The 23,415-nt window shown below is 34.9% G+C and overlaps 1 protein-coding gene across 10 annotated transcripts in view; it reads right to left on the reverse strand.

The window, feature by feature from the left end:
* The window catches only part of TENM3 (teneurin transmembrane protein 3), an 817,612-nt gene that overhangs the window by 592,244 nt on the left and 201,953 nt on the right, over positions 1-23,415 (reverse strand). For 9 of the 10 annotated variants that reach the window (XM_030491587.1, XM_030491600.1, XM_030491599.1 and 6 more), the window contains one exon: positions 20,566-20,723. The exons of the other annotated variant lie outside the window; for it this stretch is intronic. The gene's annotated coding sequence lies outside the window, so the exon portion shown is untranslated. The remainder of the gene's footprint in view (positions 1-20,565; positions 20,724-23,415) is intronic. 10 annotated transcript variants of the gene reach the window in all.

Below are 23,415 nucleotides of genomic sequence, written 5' to 3' on the forward strand. Positions count from 1 at the left end.
CTCAAGTGAAAAAGAAGGGGTAGACATCAACTAGATGAGATTAGAAGTATAAACTATAAAAAAAGGCACGTGACTATTACTGTTTCATTGATTTCAGCACATCATAACAAGAACCAAGATGGTTCACATTACACCTTTCCTTTTCTCTTCTACACTGATCATGGAACCTCTTGAGGAGAAGAAAATATTCAAGGCTTCCTTCCATCCTCTATTCAATGTGTTGGTAGTTGCTGAGTTTGTGGTTTCTGCTCTATCAGCCAGCATATGACTGTCATCCTGGAATAAAGTTCTTCACTGACTTTTGCAGTCAGCACATCCTCAGGAATATATTGAAAACCCTCCTACTTCCCTCTTCAGAAGAAAAAATTATGAAGGAAATACTGCCCTGCAGATCCTTTTCTCTCTGTCTCAAATAGTGAGGGAGAGAAATAGATGAAGGCAGTTCAGCAAATTTCCTTGCTTTTCTCAGCAGGGAGGCTTGCACGTGGTCAGGCATAGCAAGAAACACGATTTCCACAGGGCCTCAGGCAGCAGCCAAAATTCATAGCAGGGGATGAATCTATGGCCACTTCTGAGGCTACAGAACTGCACATAACACAGGCCTCTCATTATAAGGTTGGACAACCCTCTGGAGACTTTCTGCTGTTGCCATATTAACAAGAAATGAGTGGTCTGTGTATGTCACAGGAGTGCTCTGTTAAATATTACTGCCTTGTATTATGCAGAGTTGTATGTGTGCATTTCTTTTCTGATAAGGCATGGAGAAATCAAAGGGGGAACAAGGATTTACCGTACAAGGATTCCAGCCTCATCTGCAAGGCAACACAGCTTGTGACAGGCATGGTGACATCACCGAGCTGGAAAATAAATGGGAGCTTGAGGTTCAGTTTTTTTTTCAGCTTTATCTTACATGTTTCAGAAGTTTCTCCTGCCCCTTTCATGTAATTCTCTAGTAGATTTCTATCACATAGAGTCACTTTTAATAGATTTGAATATTTTTGATCTTCAACAAACTCTACTCCATTGCTTTGAGAAAAATCTTAGTTACTTTGAAGACATTTCTCTGCTTGCTTGCACTCTGTGAAATCCTCTCTAAAACAATAAAAGGTCTAACTATAAATTAGTCTCCTAAAGAAGACCTCATAGGTAGACAGATGATCCTCACCATGCCATGTAAGTTATAAAGCACAGGCTGCAGGACTGCAGATTACTAGACTATTTAATTTTCATACGCTAAATGTGAAGTCCAAAAGAGAACTGTACATATTTTGGTTCCTTAAGAAAAAACACTTCATGTAATCAAAACCAGTCACTAGAAGAACACGTTAGGGAATTGAAATTAAACTGAGACTGTTAGTGATAATTAGGAAAAATTGATAAAAGAAATATGGGTTACAAAAAAGGATATGAGGAAAATTCACAAAGAAAAAAAAACAAACCTATGGCCATCAGAGTTAAACATAACAAATAAAACTGTCAGAATTATTCAATAAATAGTTTCATTCTGTTTGTAGTCAGAAAGCTCATGATACACATGATGATGGTAATGAAATCTCTCCCCTGTCAACAGTAACTAGAGATAATGTTTAACACAGTTCTTAAACCCATCATTTTAAAATCAGAGTGTCACATAAAGCAGAAGAGTTTTGAAAGAATTAAATGATGAGTTCTCTGGACAAAAATAACCATTTTTTCTTTTTTTTTCAATATATGTTGGAGTTGACTGGGCTGAACTCTTTAAAGTCCACAGTCAAAGATATATCATGTCAATATGTGAAAGAATCAGTTGGAGAGGCTTTATAAGTATGGTCCTGCGATCCATCAACAGTGTCAGGTAAAACACTGAAGTTGAAGGTAATACCCTGAAGTACAGGGATTATCAAAGGAAAGGAAATTAACATAGCTGGTGTTAGTCCAGATGGGTTTATAAAGAAGAGATTTTATCAAAACAAAGCAATCAATTTTTCATACCCTTACATATTTGATTGATACGAATTTTACTCTGAACATACAAGTTTGAGTTCAGTGAGACATATAACTTGATTTTGCAGAGAATCTTCCTTACACAAATAAAGACCATACACAATCATTTTCACACATATTTAACAGTGAAAGTACTGGTTAAATACTAGATCTTAGAATGAGAAAAAGAGAGTCATTACCATGCAGATGGTGTCTTAACTTCTATTTTCCCCTTATCTGTATTAATTGTTTTATAGCAGTGTACAATGGGAAAAGAGACAAATTCAAGTATTAATAAAGTTCTGTAACTGATCTAATAATTCTTGACCAATTTTTACACAATAGCCATAAAAAGTGTTAGAAATGAAACTAATTGTTTAGTCTTTTGCTCTCAACAGAATTGTTGTAGTACCTAGTTCCTGGTATTTAAGAAATACTGCAAGTGCAGTAATCAAAAACTATCTAATGATCAAGCTATGACATTTAAACTTTATTCATTATCAGATGAAAGCTTGCCATGCAATTGAGAGAACACCTCCGCTCTCCAACATTTTCCTGATACTCCTTATGACCAGAAACCTGTGACTGCCTGTTTTCTACCCTTAAGTCAGCAGGGAGCTCAATCCTTTATTTCTTGTCCTTACAACATTTTTTAGTAGTTCAATAAAACTTAGCTAACTCAGAGCATAATGATATTTTAAGGAACAAGTCTGGCAAAATGTTTTAATCTTATATTGTAAAAATTGATAGAGTTCAGGACTATCCACCTTTGCTTATTCTTTTTATTTGCATTTCAACATAAGAAAGAATATTTTTGCTAGAAATCTATATTGTAGACATTATAAATTACATCATACTTAGATTTTATTCTTTCTTAATATTGCTTTAAGGCCGAGTTATAGTATTTTCCCAGGGTGAGGATGAAGAGTAGAAGTAACTCTAATAAAGCCTTTAGTAACAAAGAACAAGAAAAGAAGAAGAAAAAGAAAAAGAAAAAAAGAAAAAAAAAATACTATTGTACATAGAAGTACTAAAAAAAATCTCAGTGTAAAAACCAGAGTGAATGAGTAAGTCTTCATCTCTGTAGAGTAATAACATTTCTGACTTCAGAAAATAGCAGGGAGAAAAAGAAAAAAACCCAACAAAACCAAACCAGAAATAAAGAAAACCAGCGAAGGTGGAAAGATGGGTCCCAGGCCTTTCCCTCTTTTCACCCTTCCATGTTCTGATGTTTAATTGCCCAGATAATTGCGACTATATCTCCCACTATAAATACGTTCTCTTCCTATCACATCATAACAAAACATTTGATAACTGTCTTTTGTTCAAACCACCATTAAAATAACTATATGATATTTCTAGCCACATTAAAGTCTTCATTTTACAACTGAGATGTCCACACGCTGTCCTAAACAGCTCAAATTACTATCAGCTAATGGTATTACATTACTTGGAAATTATACTTGGGAAAGTGCTCTACAGAAGCATTGAACTGCCAGGTTTGTCTTTTAGTCCATTCTAAATAGACAGGGCTCTGCCATCATAATCTGAAAAGTATTCCTGCACAGCAAACAGACTGAAGTCTAGGGAAGTACCCTCAACAGTTCATTTCCTCTACCTTCCAGTTCTTACAAAACTTCTGTTGCAAAAAGGAAAAACATATGTAAACTTTATCTGAGGAAAAGTTTTCCACTACTCTGTGGTATTGTACCAAAGTACAGTGGGATATTTAGTAACTGCCTTTTTTTTTTTTTAATTGCCTCCCCTGCCCCCCGAAACCTGCACAATGTAATGAATTTGGGAACAGAGGAAAGAGCAGATAAGTCTGTTTAAATCTTGAAATCTGAGTTTAAAAGTGGAAAATAACCATCGTTATTTAGGAAAAATACCTAACTCTCCTCTCTGACTAACATCACACAGGAATGGTGCAACTCTAGGAAAGATAGATGATGTTATGTTTTAAAAAATGAAGTTTCTCGGTTTTATCTGTATTTTCCTGCCAGTATTAAATGCTCAAGTCTTATTCCCAGACATGTAGCATTTAATTAAACACTATCACAAATTTTAAATTGAAAGAAATAAAAGGTGCTAAGTACTAAAGACCAGCCGTACATTTCATAAAAGTACATGTCTCTAGTTGATCTCTTTATTAAGATTGAAGAAAGGGAAACATCTAGTTGTGATTTTGATTACTATTCAAAATATTACATTTCCTTTTCATTTTCTCCCTTCTAAGCAGGACGAAAATATATATGCCCTTGTACAACCTTCACTTTTCCTCGCCATATAACTTTCACAAAAGAGTTGACCAAAATGGAATTTAACACTCAAAGTAGGCATGTACATCAACTTATGTAACGCTGTAATATTTTCCATAATATTCCCTACACAGCCTAAATATTATTCACTTTTTTGACCTCTGATACATTTTAAGCAGATGTCATCATTGAACTGTCTACAGGGATGCCTAGATCTTTGTCCTGAGAGGCCACATCTAATTCAGAGTCCCTCAGTACATGAAGGAGACTGTAATTCACTTACTGTAGTGTGTGCTGTTTCTCACTTAGGGAGGATGAATTTCATCAGCCGCTGTTGAACCTAGTTTCTCTGGATGTGTGAGGTCTTTTGGTGTTCCTCACAATTCTCCTTAGTCTTTGATAATCCACATAAACTTTCATGACTGGCAAATTCTTCCTCCTCAGTGAACTGATCCTACTCCAGGTGTTTAGCAGCACCAGTTGCAGCGCAGATTTCGGAGACAAGCAATTGCTAGCTTTCTTCCAGGCTTCTCTCTTGTTATTTTCAGTTAGCTTCTGCCAGGTAACATGAGAAAACTAAGACATTTCATTTGCATATTTATGTAATTACCCCAAAAAGATTTTTCAAATCCTCTGCAAAGTCTGAGAGATCCATGCTAAAACTTCATAGTGAGGGCTACATATTAATAGGGATTTCATTATATATTCTACAAAAATGGCATCTATTTCAGTCCTAATCTTCTTATCCCTCATTTTTTATCTGTAAATCTCTTTGCATTGGGAATTCTACACTGCTCCAGTGCTTGGAGCAAACCCCAGCATTCTAAAGACAGTACCAGAATGCAAAAACAAGTTTTACATATTTTGTGGCTTCTTATGCTGATGAAAAACTAATCAAAGAAAGAACATTGCATTTTCTGAGGTTGACTTTCTAATGACCACATGTGGACCTAGTTTTTTTAATTTTCCTTACTAGTAAAGGCACAGGAAGCATTGACTCGATGACACAGAAAAATAATTGGCAAGTCTTTGAGAATATTTAGCGAGTAATTTCCACTGACATCAATGGAATTACGGTATTTAGCTGTAAGATATCCTTTTGAAAAACATAAATTATAGCCCCCATTACAGTTGAAGTTAATACAAATTGCATATGCTCAGTGTTATCAAATCAGACAATGAATTTAACCAGAAGCATGGGTGACTTTCACAATGGTTTCTGATGTTCTGTATGTAAAATTAACTAGTAACAAGAAGTATCTGGCAAACTTTAGAAGACATCAGAGATCTTTGTTTCATTTTGCTTTTCAGTCTATGAAATGACAGCTTGTCTGAGGTTTAGTTGGAGGTTTTTTGGTTTTTTCGTTTTTTCTTTTTTTTTTTTTTTGGGGGGGGGTTTTCTTCTGTGATAGTTTGGACTTGATGTAGTAAGTTCTTTACAGATTAAGATAGGAATTAAACTGACACTAGAAATGGTCTAGGAGACATTTCTTTTTATGTCATTTTGGTGACTGTATTAATTATAGTTACATTGAGTTCAGAAGGTGTTTCCTACATTGTTCTGTGAGCTCCTGATGTGTTACCTAAGGCAACTTTGCAGTAAAGTTAGACTGTCTAGTAGTCACAAGTCAAATCCTATGTCTGCATTTCTTCTGCTGTTGGTTGTTGATTTGCACACTAAAGTTCCAGTAAAATCTGTGTATGGTCTGTTACCATAAGGGGTCTGAATCAATTGACTCTTTACTGGTCATCTCAGTTTCCTTGTCACTTCTCCTGCTTTATCTCTCGAGTAATCCCAGGGCCCAAGGAAACTTATAGGAAGAGAAATATATTCATAATTGAAAACCTGCTTTATATATTCAAATAGAAGTGTAAACAGCATAGTCATATGATTAGCATAGTACTATTCTCACAGATGGAGATTTGTTTAGGCTGCCAAGAGGCAATGTAAGTGCATGAAAGCTTTTCTATTAGATTAGAATACCAAATCTAGGTTGTCAAAATGGCTGTATATTCCTATTTTTAAATTAATGTCTTGTCACCTGAAATAGGATTCATGCATTGATCCCATGCCATCCAGTTCTGCAATGAATTAAGCCAGAGAGGGAAAAGGAGAAGCTGAGGAGGGCTGAATACAAAAAGCTCTGGCTTTTGCAGCTGGAATGGTTGGGCAAAAGAACTTCCCCAGTCTTGGGGAAGAGACACAGCTTTTTTGTAATTAAGGGACCTCGACCATCCTGCTTTTGAAGGAAGATCACCTTGGACTCGTATTCTGCAAGTGACTACAACTAGCCTGAATAAACAGTTTTGCAAGCATGAGAAAGACTTCTGTTAAATGTAACTAACTTCACCGTTGTAGCTTGTTTCAAGCTAATTAAAGATATTCAATATATATATGAAACTGCACATTCTCTATAGGTTTGAGAAATAGCAAAGATAATTGGATCACTATAACTGAAGTAAATTTTTATGTTCATGCGACTCATATCTACATAGATTACAATGTATAAAATCACATTAGGAAGCTAAAGCCTGATAATTAGAATTCAGTTACACTCCTGATGAAAGCTTGTATTTGGGCAGTTTATATCGCAGGCCAAACTATTTATTTTCTGGAGTCTTCGTAATTGATAACAGAAGTTCCCAGCAAGCAAGAAGCCTCATCTCTAGGCTAGATCAGTAAAGCAACTCTTGTATATACCTTACTGACCTTTTTATTAGTATTTATCAATCTCTCTGTATACATTCAAATGGCAGTAAAGCCCAACTTACTTTTGAAAATGTGTTTTTAGATTTTCACCTTAAATATCACAAGCAGTGGTTGTGACATGCTTTGTATTAAGGTTTTAAGAGATAATCCATTGTCCTTGTGTTTTTTTAACTATAACTTTCATTTATAATACACAGGAAAAATCTAATGATGAGACTTTCTTAAATCATCTTAGTCAAATTCATTGTGAAAGTAAAAAAATCAATCAATCAATATACAGCTGTGAAAAACTGACATGAAAGCTTAACTAATATCCAGATTCAAAAGGAACTCATTAATATTTGGATAGCTCTACTGATGGTGAGTAGCTTATTAGAGCTACATAATGGCCATAACCTAGATATTATCTGAAATAGCTAAACCACATTTTATGTCTTCAGGAAGTATACTTAAGTTGTATGCATGAGCACAATGCTGTTTGTTCAAATGGGAATGTGTCTGACAGCCAGGAGGCAACACATTAGGATGAAATGTTCTCTATTGGATTAGAATACCTAGCTGGGAATGTCAAAACAGCTTTTTTTTATTGAATGTATATACCTTTTCTTGATTTCATGCATTGTGCTGTGTGATTCGCTCATTAATTTCATGCTGTCCAACACCATAAAAAACTGCTAAGGTAGAAAGACTGGAATTAGAAGAGTATTTCTTTTGAGTTTAGTGTGGATTGAGCCTTTGGGAAGGAAACCTAATTGCAACTCTGACTTCTTGACCACACAAAACACATACAAGGCCCTCTTCCTGCCAGTAAGATGACTATTTTCGTGCTTATATTGCCACACTATATTTTAATGCACTTTACCATATTTTACCCTCAGAAAAGTTATCACAAAACAGTTCTTTCAAACATACAGGAATATTGATTTCCTTAGCTGGACCCATAGGTGAACTGATTATCATTCTGTATTTATCAATCAGTATACAAAGAAGCTATATTAGTTCATGTATTTTCTTCAAGGGTTTTCTCTGGCTATTAGTATAAAAATTGCAATACTGGAGAAATTACTCTGTTGCAAGGACAAGAATCTGTGCAGTCTGAAGCTACCCTCCTTCCTACTTCATGGCTTTAATTTGTATATAAAAATGAAAATAATAAATCCCCTTTTTTAACAGACAAAAAACTATCTTGAGAACATATCCAGGTGTATCTACAAGGAGGAAAATAGGAAGTCTAAGAACTAAAACAGGTACAGGGGACTTCAAAGGGAAAATCAAGGAAGAAAAGATGACAATAAGAAAGGAGATACAGATAGTTGAAGAGGATAAGGCAAATTATTTGTCTGAGATAAGCATTAAAAAATTGACTGCAGATTTTAATGGCTGAAATTATGGGAAGATCCAAGAAAGACTTTTTAATGAGAAATGTATTTTCTACAAGCTGGCAGTGCCAAAGCACACTTGGAATTTGCTTATATTCTCCGCATTAACTTTGATTAAAGAAAAAGGAAAAATAAATTTAAGGCACCACAGATAAAGTAAGGAAATTTAAAAGACCTATACTGATCAGTATACTGCATGTATTTCAGAAAAAAACTTCCTTTTTGGTCAGATACTGGATGCGTGCAGCATTATGCACTGGGTAAAGATTTAACACAAGACATTGCTCTTCCATTATTAAAAGTAGCACAACATTCTATCGCAATAATACAAATTCCAGAAAATCCTTTGTGATGTTGTGTTTAGACAGTTAAGTAAATAAAACTGTGCAGTATTCATTTATGCACATAAACATGCATCAATACATTCAAAAAGGGTTATAATCTAGCATTGTCTTATGCTTGCATGTGTGTATGCACATGCACACATATGTGCCAAGCATGTGTAAGGGGATGAAGAGGCATAAGCATCTGGTTTCAGGAAGAAATGCTACATTTTAATGCAAATTCCAATTTAAAGGAAATTACATCAAATAAATACCTGAACATATTTATAAGTTTGCATGTAGCTTGAATCCAGGGCCTAGTCAAAATATAACAACTGATTTACTTACTAAATCTGCTCTGCTACATACAATTAGATATTAAACAGGTCTTTCTAACATATCTTAAAAACTGACTAGCTGTATGTCAGAAGACATCCACAAAATTCAGCAAGTTGTTCCATGCTGCCTCAGCTCTGTTGAAGAGTTCAGATGGAGTGAATAGAAATGCTCTTAGATATCACAAATCATTAAAAGGTCTCCCTTTAGTTCTCCTCCTTCACTGAAGTCCAGTCAGAAGGCAACTCTCCATATGAGTATCAAAATCTTTAATACTAAGAACCATTAATGTATTAATTTTGATATGATCACAGTTGTATGAATCTCAATTAAATGTAAAGAACTAAAACCTATCTTGCTTACGTAATTTATTCTTTTTGTTCCCTCAATGTATTGGACAATGGTGTCATGGCATGCTAAACAAATGCAATACATTTTCACTTATTTTATTCCAGACTGTTTGTTGTCGTGTTCTGAAGAACACTCAAAGACTGAGCTCAAGAGCAGTACTTAAAAACAGCAACTGGCTGTCAGTGGTGTAGTTTGTCATTGTTCCACAGACAAAAGGCAGACTGCCATAACAAAACAGCATTTATTCATTTCAGATTTGTGGCTTAGGGCTGAGGAAGGGGAGGGGTCATTCGTAGTAATTGTAAAACACATAAATAATAGTAGTCTGCAAATCATATATCAAAGAAAACAGTGGGAGTTGGCAGTGATGGAGGCAAGAAAATGGATGCTTCCAGCACAACCTAATTTACAGCTCTTTGGAAGAAAAAAAAAAAAAAAAAAATTCTTTCATAACGGTAAAATGGAATGTTTTGTATTAACTGCTTGTGTGGCGGGTAAGGAAGACAGAACATCAAAATCACGACTTTAATGACTGACTTTAAACAAACTGCTGAGTAGCTTTCTAAACATGATTACTCTGTACTCAACTGCTGTCATTTTTATTAATTTATTTTTACTAATTAAAAACCATTTAAGATTGATACTGACATTGCCTCTTCTAGCTTTTTTGCTTAAAAATGGCAGCTTTTTTAAAGAAATTATACTGCTCTGTGAAAATACTCTGGTATACGTATTTGAGCAGAAGAGGCTTCTTTTATTCTTATAGAATGCTTACATCTGATTTTTTAGAATGGCTTTCAAGTACCTAATCTTGCATTTTAAGTAACAATGTCATGGACAGAAATTACGAAGCAGACCAATTAACCTTTTGAGGTTGGTATTAATATGTTTTTTAATTTGAGTGCAATTTTCGAGGCAACCATTATTTTCCTCCTGTCTTGTAAGCCCTTGTTCTGAATTACAAGGCCAAAGTCCTAGCTTGGTGACACAAATTAACCAGATTATAACATCCCCTGGCCAACCCTTTGAGGGTCTGCAAAAAAATCTGGGAAGAGAAGTGAGAAGAAAAGACACTGGCAGCTGAGAAGGTGTTCCAAAAGGAGACTTCTAATTTACTACTGCTCAGTGAAAGTCCTGCTTCATCTCATAACCACCCCCAACGCTGTCCAGAACACTGACAATATTTATTAGAGAGCAACCTCTTCTGACATACCTGGAAAAGACAGATGGATCGGAGGTTTTCTCTGGCGAACCACACAATGTTCACCAGACAGAAACAATGCTCCCTATATAGTTTCTCAGGCATTTTTGCCTACAAATCCTTCCCTCCCAGCATGTCTCAATCCCTATCAGGAACAAGGGCATTAAAGGGCTGAGAAAAGGACAGGTACGTCCAAGAAACTGAACTTGCGTTTCAGCACAGATCTCTTCTGTGAAAAACCTTATATAATTTGCCAGAGAGAGAATAGAGTGAAAAAGATGCCCTGTATTGAAAGACTGGAGTGTCATACCAGTATTTCAACCAGTAAATGTTATCATAGCTGCTACTGCTTTGGGTATACTGGAGAAGCAGAGTTCAGGAGTTGCCAGAAGGCAACATGCCTGGCAGTGCAAGGGAAGCTCACTGAGAATGAATGCACATGACCAGATCTGAGATAAGCTTTGGTGATTCTCACCTTAATAAGAAAGAATTTTTATTAATTGATTTTAAAATTGAAATAGAGGCCCCTGTTTGGGGAGTCATGGTATGAATATATGTGAAAATGGGTCACACATGTAAAGCTTTACATGTTTAATATCTATAGCTAGCAAAAATAAAAAATGTGCTGAAAAAATTATGTTTGAAAACTATCTATCTTTTTAGCAAAGACTAATAAAATTAGAAAAATACGTCTCACAAGATTAAACTATGCTCTGAAAAGAACTGGAAAATTTGGGATTAATTTTAAATAAAGAAGTGCAGAACAAGGGCTTTAGTCCTTCTAGAAGGAACATTTTTCAGTGCAAGCTCAACTACACTATTCTAACACTCCTTAACTATCCACAGCTAAGTGAGACAATTTCATCTAATGTTATTGCTAATACCAACAGTTTGAATGTTTCAAGCCAGAATTACTTAGTTTATCTCAAAACAGTGAGAAATCTAAGCACATTACTTAGAAATATGTCTTTAGTTAGAAAAGATGTATACTGAAATAATGAAAATGTTATCTGTATTGACTTCTCTACAACTTCTTAGGGGTTCTCTTGACCTTTTTCCAACCCCCTTCTACCTGTCTTTACATATTTAAATACACACATACAGAGGCCCACAGTACTGCTGCTCTTCTGGGTTTGGAGCTCTGTCTAAATTCAGCTTAAAATGAAAACCCAAAATATTCATAATACACCACTCCCTTATGCAGACTACTAAGTTTCTTAGTTTCTTTTTCCTGTAAAATCTGTCTGTCCTGTTGTGTTACAAAAGCCTGGAATGTTGTAATTGAAAAGACCAGATTTGTGTGCATTTTCTTGGTTAGTTTTTGCCTTTTGAGGAATCTGTTAAAAATCTGAAGTTCATTCTTCTGTAATCTTCATAAAGTTAGTCCCTTTTACTCAGGAATGAAAGTTTGTATGTCTGAATGTATGTGATATTATCCCAGGCTCGGTCAGGTACGTGGTTCTTGTAGCATCCTGTGTGCAGTTTTTCAAACACATGCAGACATTAAAGAGCAATGATAACCTTCATTCTCATTATATTAGTACATCAGCTCTCTCAAATGAAGGCAGATTTTCCATAACAGGAACAGCTAAGCACAGATGTAAATGGATCACTGCCACTCATAAACCATTATCATGGCCAGTGTCAGACAGTGGACAATCGCTCACATAACAACACAATCACTCTGCAGTTAATGCATGTCACTACTCATTTGCAGGGAAATTTTTGAAACCAGAATTTGCACGGTCTATTTGAAACTTCCCTGAGCTGAGTATCTAGCATTTAGCTTTCTAGTGGGAGTTGTGACAGTAGCACTGCTTGCAGCAAACTGCCACTGTCGTTTGTTCTGCTTCAGTGCTGTTTGACTGTCACAGCCTGTCATGCAGGAAGAAAGCACCACATCTAACCCCCTGTGACAAGGTTTAATCACCCCTATCACTCCTACTGGCTGTTAAAGCCACCTTGGGGTGTACAGCTCATAGTTATAGATCTAAAAAATCCTGGCTTTATAAATGAAAAGGCTGAAGTCTGATTTGAGCTGATCAATCATCTAATACACAGTTGAAAGCAACTAGAAAGATTAGGTAAATAATACTAATGCAATGCCTGAGGTAATTTCTTAATTTTCAAACCTTTTGCATCATTAGGCATATTTTTCTCAAGATGATTACTTTTTTATGGATTCCAGGTATCAATAGCTATTCAAATTGTGAATTTCTTGTTATTCCTTTCCTGCAATCATTGTTATAATATGGACACGTCTGCAAAAGAGCCGTATTTGAGATCCATTTGTTTATGCCAAAGTAAAGTGACATAGGTAAATATTGTATCATTATGGTATACCTGTCCCAGTGTTAATGCTGGGTCAAAGGCTGAGGGGAGGAATGCTTAGAATAACCCTTGTTCAAAGGAAAGGTTAGACTTAAGCCTTCTAAATACAAATCAGCACCAATTAATTAAAACTTCATATATGCCTGATCTATAAAACAAAACTGTATCAACTTTTCTGTTCCATATGGAAAACTTCACGCTGGTTTAAGATTGAACTTTTTCAGACTGCAGTCCATGTTCTACTTAAAGTCTGAAAAGCATATGGGTCAACTCTTCCAGTCCTTTTGCTTACACCAAAAGTTACACATCCTTCTCCAAAAGCCCAGATAACACAGACAAATCACATTTTGAATATTAACAAATCTGTTCACTTGAGCTGGTCTTATTAAATCCAAGGTCTGTTTACTGAGACAAAGAAATCTGATTTCAATATGAAAATGTATTAACCCACAGTGAGTTTAGCTTTAGCAAGGTAATCTAGTATTATAAAGTTTTAATTACTCCAAAAGGCTAATCTTAGGTCTGACAAAAGATGTCAGTGTGAAACTTTACAATGTGAGATTTTCTAATGCTTTTGAAAATCATTAACACTGGTGTTACTTGAATTGATCTGTATTTGTAAACACCACATTTGTTTCACATGGACTGGGCAGGAAACAAGTATATCCTGACAGCTTGGTGGATCGATAATGTTAAACAAGGAGTTATACCCTTATATCCCCTTTCTAGCCCAGTTCTGAAAATATCTAAGCAAATGCCCATCCTATAGAACCAGCAGTCAATATTACACCAAGTTGCCTCTCATTTAGGGCTCAGAACATAGTAAGTAATCATGCTGCTTCCATCATACATCTGAAAAGGTTCCTACAAATTAGAGATGACATTTTTTAAAAGTCAAATATAAAAAAACCCCACAGCTACAATTGCCAGTACTTCTTGTTATTAAAATTAATTATTTCATTTTACTTTCTAACAAGTGATTTCAGATGAAATATATAATCTTGGGCCAGAGCATTTTAAAACTTGCAAAAAGCATGCGAATGTGTGAAAAGTGTATTACATAAGGGCTTTAATTTTTCATGAAAATTTTATCTAACAGGAAGGGAGATTATTTTTACATTTTCATATATAAACACACTTACCTGAGTAAGAAAAAAAAAAAAAGAAAAAAGAAAAAAAAGACCCTTTTATGTGTAAAAAGAGTGCCTATGTCCAATTCTAAGTTAGTTACTTACTCACCCAGTGAAGAGAAGCTATTCTGTCTGATACTGTCATCTAGATGAACATTACCAGGAGTGTTACAGATTTTCTATTATTAAAGACAAAAACTAATTTACATTTTCTTAAACCTATCAAACACCTGTAAAGTTTCATCTAGAAATAACCAAATATAGTACCCTACCAGCTGTATACAGATTCATGTAGGTTGCTGCAGCTAACCCCTCACCAGTGCATACCAACACTTATTTCTGGTGGGTTGGAAGGCCAGTTCATCAGCGACAGGTTTACACTGCATACTCCTTCATACCTTCTGTCCACATAATTAGACTTGATGTTTTCTTCCCCCAATTAATTTATGAATGCTGCATGGGAATAAAGGTCAGATCACTGCCACTGTACTGTCAACCTGAAAGTAAGTTTATGAAATTTGCATACTGGACCACCTATCTGAGAATCTGGTTTCTTGAGTTGTCTGGTCACATAGAATAGTTTCAACAATTGTCACAAATTGAAAGGGATAAGTATTTTTAGTACTTTTTCCTCTACAACGTGTGGCATTCACAATGAGATAAGTAAAAATCCTAAAATTTAAATTCTTTTTTTTTTTTTTTTAATAACCTTACACAATATTCTAGGCAAGGATATTGATATGAATCTTTGGATATGAATCGTAACAGCAGATTTTCACATCAGGTATTTGATTCCACCTCTGAACTCTGAAGCTTCTGCGGTGTGAGTGGCAGCAGGAAATGGCTTTCAAACTCTTCCTAACAGATGGAATAAAATCTGCCAGGTTATTAAATTACCACGCAACTATTTTTAGTTTCCATTTCTAAATCCTTTTTCTTCTTTTGTCATATAATATGTCATTGCTAATCAAATCGCTAAAGCATTACTATTTTGAAAAACAGAAGTTTCCATTTGCAGTTTATTATCCTTTGCCCTGAACATTTTTTATTGCCTCTTTATTTTTCTGCTAAAGTTATGCAGTATTTATACAAATTTGTATATTAGAAAAAGAGGGAAAGTAAGTCAAAACATCAGTTTATAGGAGTTACAGGCATTAAAAATGCCTTAGTGCTGAATAATTGCTGTGACCACTTATCTAGGCTGCAGTCTCAGATTAAAGACAGCCCTTTGCTGAAAGCTAACAAGTAGAAATGCCCTCTTAATCTCTATGAAACCAAAATCAAATTCCTCAGCTGGCTGTGGAAAACCTTATCAGAGGTGCGTTATATTTTAGTTTTGGTGAATCGTGCTTAGGAAGAAGAGGAAGCTACTCAACTGTTGTGAAAATAAAACCAGTTGTTTTCTCCTGTGAACTCTGTCATAGTGACAGATTTTCTTAGTGTACAAGGAATCCTTTGAAGGCAAATTTGCTTGTAATTTAAGTGTTGGGGGGGGGGAATAAAAAATGTCTCTTTGTTCATGCACCAACCTAAAAACTAACCCCCTTTTTTCATGAGGCCTACAGGTATACTAGATATATTAAAAAAAAAAAAAATAAAAAATGATTAAACATTGTTTGCTAGTGTTACCATAGTAAATATTACAACACTGAGAAGTAGTATATTAATTGCAATGTGATCTAGACAACTGGCAAATTACTGTTTTACTTAAGGACAGCAAACTTTAATCAACTAAGTCAAATGGGAACTTGCAAATTGATCCCTATCTGATTTTCAGTAGCACATCAGACAACAGCAAGCCTCAGATTAAACATGAAAATGCAACAAAAAACCCCTTTAGATTGGAGTGATACTGTACAGCAGATCTGTGACTCCTCGAAGCTATACTGATCTACACCACTGCCAAAAAAGCAATGTAAAAGAATGAGAGAAACCCCCACATTTTAGACCAGTTCTATTGAATTGCACAACTGAGAAATAGGTTTGTTTGGGTTTTGTTGTTGTTTGCGGTTTTTTATGTTTTTGAGACCACTAACCTGACTGGTGTTGCTCAGCTACAAATAAATGTATCAATGGATGAGGCTTCTAATTTCTCTCAAACAGGAAACTGCACACACATGTCAATTAATGAATGGAACCTGCTGAACCTTTTCCAGTCATACATGTAGAATGTGAAATAATTTCACAAAATGGATAGTAAGGTATGATTTCTTAATAGTGGTAAACATCATGCATTTTAAGACTTGACTACATAGGTTTTGCTATACCTGTATCATATAACCAATGAAAAAAAATCAGAGCTCATCACTTTTTTCAACATTTCCAATTATTTAGTATATTTGATTTTATGCTTTGTAGAAGAAAAATATAACAGGAGCTCTCAGAATCTTGTGGCTTTGTCTTCCTGTTTAATTCTCCTTTGATGGTGGGGGGCGGGGAAAGAATTCATGGAAACTTCAGTTTTTCAAAAACAGTTATTCTGAGAAATAAATTTGAAGGGCTTTATAAATGATGCGTCTCTTCTGAATGCGAAGAAGAAAAATCGTGCTTTCAAAAGATAAAGGTAACAGCAAAGCCTCCTCTAGATGTGAGGTTCCCAGGTAAGAGGAGTTTTACAAAGATCTTTAGGAGTTTTACACTAGTTCTGTCCAATGAAAAGAAAGAATTTATGGAACATTGTTTCTCAGAGCTGTATGTCTTCGTTTATTTTGGGAAAAATGGTATGAAAATAGTATCTTTCAGATCTCCAAAAACAATGGTCTTTGGAGTTTAATTGCCACCTAAATCTAAATCTAATATTAAATAGAAATCTCTCTTTTCTGTGATAGTCTTGGCAACAAAGTAGTTTATTGGGGGAGTAATTAGGTACATAAAAATTATAATTTGTATTTCTTTAATTTAAAATTTAATATTTTGCAGATATTTCAATATGATACTGCATTGTTTAAATTACAGCATAATAATTCATTCCTGCAGAACTCACTGGCACTAGGCCTTTGGCCTTTTGCCTAACAATACACTAGACAAGAATTATTACATTGTAATTCACACCCTGTCATGCCTTACTGCTTAATTAAAGCATAACCCTTCATGACATGACAAGCAATTTGACTGTTACCATAATAGATTATTATCCCACCTAACATATTTTAGTTTTACAACCTATTCTTTTTTTGTACATGCACTGGAAATTATCAGGAGAAATACACATATTTTTCTTTAACTGTGAAGAATATGTTTAGGAAGAGCAGCTAAGAACACATAGCTGTATTTTTTTTAGATCTGTTTATTAAGTAAGCTTGGGCTTTTTGCTTCATTTTGCATCAGCAATTCCTGCAAAAATTAGCAAAATACTAAGATTCAAATATCAGATTAGCTGTCTGCCTGTATTTTGTTGTACTGCTTAGCTACCTAAATGGTAAAGGTGTACTATGGTGGCGAATTCTAATGTGGAACTAAACCAACAATGAAGGTGAGCTTATACTGTCTTTAAAATTCCAGACGAAGATGACAGCTTAATTTTGTTGCAGTATTAGCTAATCTGTGGTCAACATCAAGCAATTCTTACAACACATTTCTGAGGAATTACCCCTTGAATCACTTTCTTCATAAGATCTCTCCCTCTCTAGTATTTTTCATACTGAAACGTGATAATATAGAAAAGGTAATCCATTATTATTAAAACACATCTGATCATGACTAAAAAAATGACTAAGTGAAATTCTACTTTTTTAAATGCCAGTGGCAAATCTCATTGACTTCAGGGAAACATTCATCCACAAGGTGAGATGGAAAAATGTGTCAACAGCTATGAAAACACACCTTAACATTCCAGCTTACATTATAATTATTTTAATTAATATTAGATAGTTTATTAATGTTTTTACATGACCTGAAGGCATGCAATACAGAACAGCCATTTGGCTATTAGTAATCCTTTACTTTTGGCAACTACCAATTCAAAATTAAAATAAGCAAGCATGGAACTCCGAAATTCTCTGTGAACAAACCCTGGATTTCTTGGTAAGACATATAGGCAATCCCTACAAAATGCACACAAAACAATTTTTACACTGAAATTACATATACCATATCTAATAGATGTCCTACCAGTTTCATATAATATCAAGGTGCAATTTAATGAGGTTCCACTGAGCTCTGCATGTCTGCAAGGTGACTGGATTGTCCCTGGAACTCTATCTCTGCTATAACTATAAAATGCCTACGATGTGACTGTGATATAACTGAAACAGCTGCAGTCTTTGATCATATGCTGGCAGTTTAGGTACAGATGCAGAATGTGTAATAAGGGCACACTTTATTAACTTGACTGATGTTCTGTTATTTTACTGGTTTCAAAAGCCAAAGGAGACTAGGCTCCACCATGTTACCCTGAGAATAATTTATTGTTTCAACTATTCAAAATGAAATACCTATCATTAATGTCTAATTGATTATCATAAGCAAGAGGCAAACATTGGCCTCATGACATTTGCTATGGTCTTTAAAGCCGGTACTGTAGCTAGAACTATTATTTTGAATTAGCACAAAATACATTTTAACTACAGTTTGAAACAGCTGTCAATACTCAGTGTATGCATATGTTTCCTGTTAATAGATATTTCCACATATATACAGTCTAGTGAAACTTATAGCGAGCTTTTGCCATTTCCTAAGTATAAAAATACACAGATTCTGAAGGTGTGATAATAAAGTCAGACCTTAACAGACCAGTGGCTGTATTATGTTGTACAGAACCATCTCTGTTCTTCTTAACAAGTTAAACCATTTTGGTTCTATCAAACCATTGGGGTTTTAACAATTCAGCTTTCTCAAAGTAACCAAATTAAAGTGCAGGTTCTTTCCATGTGAATAGAAATAAAGAGAAAAAATTACTTAATACCTGTTATGCCTCTATTCATGCAATATAAAAGTTTGCAATGGGTTGCTTTGGACAAAAAATTGTATCACAAGGAAGATGAAATTACATTCTTGTAAAAAAAAACCCAAACTAATAGTTTTGCACTAATCCTAAGAGTATAAAGTTATTCCAGATACGAAGGGCATTTACAATAGTCACTTTTTTTATACTTTATTTCCCTTTTTTTCCCTAGCCTCCACTTATATCTCTGTTCTTCTAATGCTAAATTTAAGTCTTGTTTCATTTTCTCCTCATTTTTTTATTGGAAGAAATACAAAGGCCTGGACTCTAAGTCACTCTGCTCCCATACTCCCAGTTTGCTTGCTTCTGTAGTCTTGCACAGGAAATTCGTAACCTTATTGGACACAAAGGGGATGTTACAAAGTCAGTGTACTGCTTTGATGGGACCTCTCTCTGTCCAGCACCTGCCTTATGCAATCTTGGGTTTAGATTTCCTTTCAATACATTTCTCTATGCCTTCGTACTTCAACTGAAGAGTAAAACATCTCAGCAATTAAACAGTCCCTAGCCCACACATATATCTACATTTACATCTTTCCCATAGATCTATTCACTTTTCATCTAGATACAAACAGCTAGATCTGTTTCTATTCCATTTTTATAATCCTAAAATAATCATCTCAAGTATGTTTGTTTTTTCCCCCCCCCACCTTGAATGCTTCCGATTTCTAGAAAAGAGTATCATACCAGACAAGCGCAAGACAAACACAGAAATTGGACAGATTTCTTTCATGAAAGTCTAATGTCTATTTCCAGAGCTCCATTTTCACTGAGAGTTGTTATAAGTCACCAGAACTTAAAGTTCTAAATAAGGAATAAATAAGTTCATTTTAATGTGTTCTGTTATCCAGTCAAACAAAACCAGGTCAGACAAAAGCTGATTTCCAAGACCAAATAAGATATTACTGTACTCTGGATTACTGTTAAAAACATAGATAAATCTTTATGTAGGCATATATTTGGCCTCATTTCCAGTTTTGGTTTTTTTCCTCGGCTGCTTCTAGTACTTCCTATATACCATTTGCAATGAAATTTCTCTGCCAAATCTCTCTCTGATACATTCCAGTGCCTCTTGTTCCCCTCCATCAACCATGTTCTTATCAGTATTTTTTGTTTCAATGGCCTTCAGCTTGGATGAGAATATTAGACTTTATTCAATGACTTCAGTGACTTCATCTTAACTGACTCCAGAATAATACAGTTAAACTAAATGCTAAATTGAATTCTAGAAATAAACAATTGCTTAACAAATACCATAAAGTCACTGCTTCCGCTCGTGGGTCAAAATTAAGAGAACATTTACAGATAAAATGCTACTCACACAGTGAAGTATCTAATTTCTATACTAAACAACTTCTGTTCAGAAAGTCTCTATTGCTATGCAACACTAGTTGCAATCCAACGCATTGCCCACTGACTTGTCAGGTATGCTTGTTTTTCAATAGTGAATATGGCGTCATTATTGAACTGTACGTTACAGAACTAAAAATGCTAATTTTCATAGTAAAACAAATGTTACATCTAAAACCCGAAGAGTTGACACTCCTGGTAATAACTGTTCAATAGTTCTGCAAGATTTTCCCCCTCAGGAAAATACACATGACAGAAAAATAACTGTTCTTATGCTGGTTTGTTCTCCTACCTTTTCTGATGAGTTGGCTGCAGAACACTGTATAAATGGAAAGTTCAATTAGTGTAATTTATGTATCCTTGGATGTCAATCATTACTGTTGAGAGGCGGGACTTTCAGGATCTCTGTGCATTAATTAAGAGCTCATCTCAGAAGAATAGTCATTACACCTAAGGACCAAAAATCAGTTTTAATTAGAGTCTAGAAGACAGTATGTCATCTACTCATAAAACTAGTTCTTCGGTTAAAAAATTAACAGCTATGGGACATTATTAGTAACAATGCAAAGGGCTTGTACTTAACTTTAGAATACAGAAGTATTTTCACATATATAGGTCTGCTTGGAAAAAACTGGACAAGTTATGTGTGGACACCATTCAAATTTTAGCCAGGCTGTACGAATGCCAACGTGATTACTAGACCTCTGTCAAATTATGGCTGCTGAGCTGATGTTGAGGGAAAGTTATTACACAGCTGAAGTTAGATTGTATTTCTCTCTCATAGCCAGACTTTTTTGCCCAGTCTATCTTCTGGCTGCATATGCAAGAGGCAAAACAATGCAGGGCAGCTGAAGTTAGACTGTATTTCTCTCTCATAGCCAGACTTTTTTGCCCAGTCTATCTTCTGGCTGCATATGCAAGAGGCAAAACAATGCAGGGCAAATGGGCTTGTACAAAGCATCAGTTTCATTCACTGAGCAATACAATATGCAGGCACTTGTTGGCTGTCCTTAGACATGTCAAGGCTCAGGAGAGGTTAAAAACTGGCTGGGCTAACTGTTGTCAGCTGCCTGGGAGAGCTTTGCTTGTGTCATGACTTATCTGAGGACAATCATCAAATATTCTGTCTAGGACTCACTAGGGAAATAATGCATAAATAATTGATTATATCATTTATAAATTAAAGGAAGGAAAACAAATTTTAAAAGCTGGTCTGGAAAGTAAACATGTCTGTCAGCTAATAACTCAGGCATGAAAAAGGGGTAAAATTTACAGAAGAAATAAGTTTACATTCTAAAGAACAAGAAACACCTTGTTCGTTGATGGCTGAAATAAGAAATATAATGAACAAACAAAAACCCCAAAGCAACACGCAGACTGGTCAAGGAAGGATTAAACAAGGTAAAAAAAAAAAAAAAAAAAAAAAAAAAAGGAAAAATTTCAAGCTCCAATATGGAAATAGCAAAGAAAAAAATACTCAAAAATGGGATTTCACTGTTATAAATATTGTAGTTCACTAAAGGACTGAAGCTAATGCATACATTACATGATACAATTAATAATTATAAAGGTTATTGCACAGAAAAAAAGAATGGGAAGGCATGTCAAAAGATTTACTATGCATGCTAGAAGAGCAGAACAAATGTTATGACCTTCTTCATTGCTATTATATTTCATGTTCTTTTAGTAAGGTATTTTTAAGTACTGTTTAGAGACAGATATTTTTCTCACACACTTGTTTGAGAAACACATGCTATAACTTTTCTACCTACTAAATATACCTGAGGGCTAATGAAAACAAGCAGCATATGCAACAACAAAAAGATGTAGCTGTTGCTGGTAGATTGTTAAAACTGTTTTCTTCTAAATAATAGTGTGTGCTGAAACCAATACTATAGTGAGGGAACAATCAGTCTTTTAAAGACATTCAGAAAAATGTGGACAATAATTTATGTTAACATCATTCAGAAAAATTATGTTAATGTCATTAATATATATTTTTAATAATTCTTGCCCAAAAGCTTTTTCACAAATTTTTTTCAGCCAATAGGCATAGAAGCACTCTCCAGACTTTACTGACTTGGAATACTACTATCTGTACTAGAAGATTTCATTGGGTAGGCCATTAAATATGATAGCAGTAAACACCAATATGCCCTTGAGAATGTTAGCACTGAAACTTGATGTTCAGAAGTTCAACTTTTATTCTGTGAATTGTTACTGAGGTATTACAGTGTGAAATAGGGTATATCCTACTGCTATGGATATATGGATATTACTAAATCTGATATTCACTTCTCTGTAGACCTAAGTTGTTTTTCACATGATAATACATTTCAGGAAAGGACATGTTTAATATTGGCTGGTACCACTGGTAGGTATTTTTAAATGGAAAGGGAAAGAAAGTTATCCAGGGTTTGTCACTTGCCTTCTCTGAACTAAAGCAAAGTACTGAGACATTATCTGCAGTCTCCTGCTAATCATATTTAGCACATTACTTGTCAGCTGCTTCTCTTGATTAAGAGGATGGCAGAGATAATAGACACACTGAACTCCAGAACAGAGGATCTTTGTTCCTCTAAACAATTATATCAATTTTATAATGGTTTAATTTGCTGTTATTCACAAGGGACAATGTCAGGAACTGAACCAGAGGACTGCTAGCAAAGTACGGATTGCATGTTAGCAGCCTGGTGCCTTCTCAGTTCTTTACTTCATGTTTCCTAGTTTGCCTCTTCTGAACTCACACTCTAGTATGCTGCTTTGGAAGCCAGCCATAAAAGAGGCTAACTCAGACAATAAAATCTGGATGATCTACTGAACTGTGACTGAGATTTGTGACCTGCCTTAAACTGCCTTAAACTGAATCAGATTCAACAACAACAAGACTCCTTACAAGCAGCTCTCACCAAGCTTGGCAGAATGTCAACACAGTTGTACTAAATATTCAACACAAAACTTGCTGAGAACCACATGGTATCATGTATTATCACTAAAATCACTTTTAAAGCTAGATGATTCACATGAAAAGGATAATATAAAACAGCAATTCCAAAATGTTTCCTATATGATGAAGAATGTGATACAGCAATTAAGTTATATTACACAGTCAATCATAAAAAGGAACAAGCCTAAAATTAAT

The sequence above is a fragment of the Strigops habroptila genome, chromosome 7 (genome assembly GCF_004027225.2).
Source record: "Strigops habroptila isolate Jane chromosome 7, bStrHab1.2.pri, whole genome shotgun sequence".
Taxonomy (NCBI): domain Eukaryota; kingdom Metazoa; phylum Chordata; class Aves; order Psittaciformes; family Psittacidae; genus Strigops; species Strigops habroptila.